We start from the raw sequence: 5536 nt of genomic DNA on the forward strand, positions 1-5536 counted from the left end.
ACAATGATAATTATTTCAAAAACGAGAAATAGATTTTAAGAAATATGACAAAATACTATTTTTTTGTGATTATTTCCTGTAATTCTGGTAAACGACGGCCAGGAGAAGAGAAGATAAATAGTTTTTAAAATATTTTATAGGTTAGATTCAAACATTAAAATGATAAGTGTACCTCATACAATCATCCTTGCCAATAAATCCTGCAAATACTGTGTGTGTGTCCTATTTTAGATCATGGAGGATATATAAAGAACATACTGGGATATCTTCTTTTTATTTAACATTTATTCAATGTTTGATTGAAAAACGGATAAAGGATTTGAGTCTTAGCCACAAACTCTGATTTTCTAATCCCTATATCTGAGCAACCCAATATTGTAGACCTTGGATATTTCAAACTATGAATTCTGCGAGATTAAATAATCAAAGTTTGTAAAGATATAGGCATTAGAATATTTGATTTTGTGGGAATGACTTAAGTCCATTTTAGAAATTTACGCTATTACAAACCTTTTCACACAACATTTACCAAGAAAATAGAATTGATGTTTAATGACTTATCACCTTATAAATCAAAACAAAAATTAGACGAGGGATATCAGAGGAGTACAATCAATTATAAATTATAATTTAAATAATAAAAAATTAAAAAATAATCAGTGACGTAAATGATTTTGCAAAATATTCTCCGCATTATGATTAAGAATTGCACATAGAGAAAAATGCATTTAGTGTGCTCTTATCAGACAGTATTATTGTGTAGATTCAATATTTGTGGTTTTGTGACACACAGCTTTCACAGTCCAGGCAGATTAGGAAAATTAGAAAATAAAAATCGTCAATGGTCTTGCTCTCAGGATTCACCTTGTTCTCCTTGTTCTCCTTATTCTCCTTGTTCTCCTTGTTCTCCTTGTTCTCCTTGTTCTCCTTGCTCTCCTTGTTCTCCTTGTTCTCCTTGTTCTCCTTGTTTTCCTTGTTCTCCTTGTTCTTCTTGCTCTTCTTGTTCTCCATGTTCTCCTTGTTTTCCTTGTTCTCCTTGTTCCCCTTGTTCTCATTGTTCTCCTTGTTCTCCTTGTTCTCCTTGTTCTCCTTGTTCTCCTTGTTTTCCTTGTTCTCCTTGTTCTTGTTCTCCATGAATTTCTACCTTCTTTTTTAAGAAAACGGAAAAATCTGATATTGGAATGCGAATAAGGGGGAAAAGAGGAATGACAAGGGAAAGTAGGAAGGGGTTTAGGTTGGTTATAACTGTTGTAAAACAATAGTTGTGAAGGGTTGTATTATGTAAATAGATTAGTGTCTACAATAAACCAGGCTAGCCTAGAGTAGAATACCACTGACCAAAAACAATTCCACTCTGTTCTAGACTGCAACCTTGTAATAGCCTGCAATACGTACTGCCATAAACCATTTATAGGTGAATAACATAGATAGGTATTTAACTTGATAGAAAGTTGTCAAGAAGGATATGTTGACGGTTAAAGTAAAAAACAAGACTTCTTGGAATTTTGAATTACTGAATTCCACATGAATTTATTTTGAAATTCAAGGTATTATAAGATTTTTTCAAGCTTGAAATAGAATTTTAAAGATATTTAAAACCCTTCTAGATGTTTTTAAACCATAGAATCTACCTTTCAAAATATTCTTAAAACCTTGAGCTATACCTTTCAAAATATTTTTAAACACTGAGCTATACCTTTCAAAATATTTTTAAACCCTAAGCTATACCTTTCAAAGTGTTTTTAAACCCTGAGCTATACCTTTTAAAATATTTTTAAACCCTGAGCTATACCTTTCAAAATATTTTTAAACCCTGAGCTATACCTATTAAATTATTTTAAACCCTGAGCTACACCTTTAAAAATATTTTTAAACACTAAGCTACACCTTTTAAAATATTTTTCAACCCTGAGCTACACCTTTTAAAATATTTTTAAACCCTGAGCTATACCTATTAAATTATTTTAAACCCTTAGCTACACCTTTCAAAATATTTTTCAACCCTGAGCTATACCTTTCAAAATATTTTTAAACCCTGAGCTACACCTTTCAAAATATTTTTAAACCCTCAGCTATACCTTTCTAGATATTTTTTACCTTTCTGGAAATTTTAAAGCTCTGAACTATACCTTTCTAGATATTTTAAAATTTTTTTAACATTTCTAGATATTTACAGCCTAAACCCTTGACTATACCTTTCAAGATATTTTTAACCCCTTCACAATAACAGCCTGAATATTTTTAAACCTTTAAATGCTTGTTATATTGAACACCTTGGTTAGTTAGATCTTGATTTGAATCTGTTCTTGTGTTTACACCATACTACTAGATAAACTAGATAAACTAGATAAATCTATCTTGAACAAACCTTCATACATATCCAGAAGGAACCAAAATACATCAAACTTTTCTCATTATGCTTTCGTTTTTCATGATTTTAAAGTTCAAATTTTTTAAACCATATATCTTTGCAACCTAATAATGTAAACCTCTGATATTTCAAAATTAGATATTTCAGAATGCATATTTTGCAATATCTATGGCCTAAAAACTATTCTGAGTATTTTTTTGAGAAATGTCTCATGTTTGGTTGAAGCTCTCTTTGTCATACTTACATGTAGATTAAATCTAAAACATTTTTCGTGTTCACTTTTCTTAAATTGGGATATTTTCTGTCTTTGCAGTTTGTTATAGTGTTTTTTACGGGTTCATTTTTCAGCAGTTGGACATTTAGAATTCACAGGGATTGATCTTTTGTGGATTTAAAAGAGAATTTTTTCTGAAAAATGATTAATTTCTAGTTGTTAAATAATTTTTTATACGAGTCAAAAAACAATTATTTTTATTTCGCACATTTTCAAACAATTCCAGACCTTCTTATTGCTTCATATTTTTAATTTTTGAGCAATCATAAAGAAAAGGATGAACTTTTGATATTTTATTTTATTCCACATCTTTGCATGGAGGGTCACTAGAAATTACGCTTACAGTCCCTTTAATAAATAAAATGAGCACAAAGACTCCATTTTATTCATACATTTATGTGACTAAAACAGTTTCATCAACATTACTAGTTCTGATGAAATATATCCAGTAGATCTAGGTCTATTTTAATATATCTGGATTTATCTAGTTCTGATGAAATATATCCAGTAGATCTAGGTTTGAATTGTATTTGTTTATTTAAGTAATTTCTGGTTCTATTTACTCTACCTTGTTGAACTCCTGGTTCTACTCGTAGTCTGGGTACATGGAGTACATAGTACACCTAATTTACCAACCTGGACATACTCAAAATACTATCAGGCATTTTAACTTTATTTTTATTGATTATATAAAACTATTAATATCTCAAAGGAACTAATTACTCTTTTAAAACTCTGATTTTCTTACTCTTATATCTTTGTAATCTGGTGTCGTAGTCTTTTGATATTTCAAACTACGAATCTGCTAGATCAAACAGTTTAATTTTTTAATTTCAAAGATTTTCACCATCAGGTTGTAAAGACGTATGAATAAGAAAATTCGTGTTTGAGGAGAATTCCTTTGAGATTTTGATTTTTAAATTTTTCAAAAGTTACATCCTCAAAAATAGTTATGAGATCCTATCTAAAACTAAAGCAGAAGGAGCATAGAAGTCTACATGTTTTATTACAAGACTGTTGCATAATATTATCAAACTAGTCCTGTACGTTTTACTATTCGTAAACACCGGCTGTAGCAGATATTTTAAAATTTTTTATTTACGTTAAATATTCCAGAAAACATATTTGTGTATATGATGCGTGTCAAGTTCGTTAAATTTTATGCATTTAAGCAAATCATAAAATGGCAACAGTAAAATGTTTTAGATTCTCATGTTTCTTCGCTTTTAAACAATTACGATGTCACCATTAAATTCTTGCGAATTATAATTTCATTTGGATTATTACTCGATAATAATATAGTTTTAATAAATTTTGCTGCTTTGCGTCCATATTTCTTGCAATAATATTTGCCAAGGAATTGAGTCTTTGTCACAAACTCTGATTTTATAATCTTTATATCTTTGAAACCAAGTGTTGTAGACCTTAGATGTTTCAAACTATGAATTCTGTTAAATCAAATAATCAGAGTTTGAAATATCAAAGGTTTGCAACAAAGGGTTCTAAAGACATTGAGGTTTAAATATTTGATTTTGTTACAAAGATTCAATTCCTTTGTTTCTGATCTACCTCAAAACCTTTCGCACATTTCGAAATAACGATAAAAAAATTTGCGGATTTGTATGCTTTCCTTGGTGGATTTTAAAAAATCGGAATCTTTTATAGGCAATATTTTTAAAATTCAGACGGATGATAAACCTTCCTTGGGATTGGACTATGCATGTGCTCTAAAAAGAATTGGGATCGTGTTGACGTTTAGGATACAAACAAACTAACAGACAAACAGACAATGCAGATATAAAGATAACAAGACATGTTTTATTTAGTGTTCTTAATACCTTAACAGCTTTTAAAAAGTATACTTAGTTTTTGACAAAAATAAGAGTTCAGAGTTTGGCATAAACCGATTAAATTAAATCTGACGTATGTCGAATAAGAAAAATGGATTTAAAATCCTTTAAAAACTCTCATTACGTTGCCCATGCACGTCTTTATAAAGATAAAATTTGATTTGTAGGCGGCCTGTATTTCTTTGGTTATGGTTCTCTACTGTGTTGGTATATCATCCATCTACGTTTACTACACTAGGTATATTATACGGAGATGATAATATGTAGATTGTAGATTTTAAATCGGTAAATATTTTTCTTTATCTGGCCAATTATTTCTCATTACTTATTTTACTATCTTAATTATGCATTAACAATTTGCGTATCTGATAAACTGATAAAGAAAACTGTAACATTTTTATATATATCATCTAGGCTTAAGGTGCAATTAAATCAAAGTTGACAATTTAACCATTTTAAACAATGAATATTTAAAACCCGAGCCATGGTTTAGCAATTTTTTTGCCAGTTTATATCTGTTTTTTTCAGGTTTCATAAAGATCGGAAAAGTCGTACTCTTCAAGCAGTCGCCTTTCAACAATCCTAAAAATTCATATTTTTAATTTTTAAATACAAAGTTATTTTAAATTATATTTACTTGATTATATTTTGTGTAGAATAAAGGGTGCAAAATAATTATATGTTCTGAACTTTAACATAATATGCGGAGTAATTGTTATAGCAAGTAACTTAATAAATTTATTTATTAAAGGAATTGAGTTTTTGCCACAAACTCTGCTTTTCTAATTTCAATATCGTTGCAACCCAAGGTCGTAGACCTTTAATATTTCAAACTATGAATGCTTATAGATCAAATTATGTAAGTTTGAAATATCAAAGGTTTACATCATAAGGTTGCAAAGATATAGGTTTTACAAAAACTGAATTTGTGGCAAAGACTCAATTCCTTTCTTCTTTTTTCGTTTTAGTTTTAAATAATGTTTATTTTTCACAATTTTTGATTATTCAAATAAATTGTTTTATTTACAAAGATGACTACAT

At 29.1% G+C, this 5536-nt stretch overlaps 1 long non-coding RNA gene across 1 annotated transcript; it reads left to right on the forward strand.

Moving 5' to 3' along the window:
• The first annotated feature begins 4656 nt into the window (after positions 1–4656).
• On the forward strand, positions 4657–5171 carry LOC111695213 (uncharacterized). Its single transcript, XR_002763813.1, has 2 exons — positions 4657–4733; positions 5024–5171. It is a non-coding gene; the product is annotated as an uncharacterized LOC111695213 (long non-coding RNA).
• The last annotated feature ends 365 nt before the right edge of the window (positions 5172–5536 follow it).

The sequence above is a fragment of the Eurytemora carolleeae genome, unplaced genomic scaffold, assembly GCF_000591075.1.
Source record: "Eurytemora carolleeae unplaced genomic scaffold, Eaff_2.0 scaffold173, whole genome shotgun sequence".
Lineage (NCBI taxonomy): Eukaryota > Metazoa > Arthropoda > Copepoda > Calanoida > Temoridae > Eurytemora > Eurytemora carolleeae.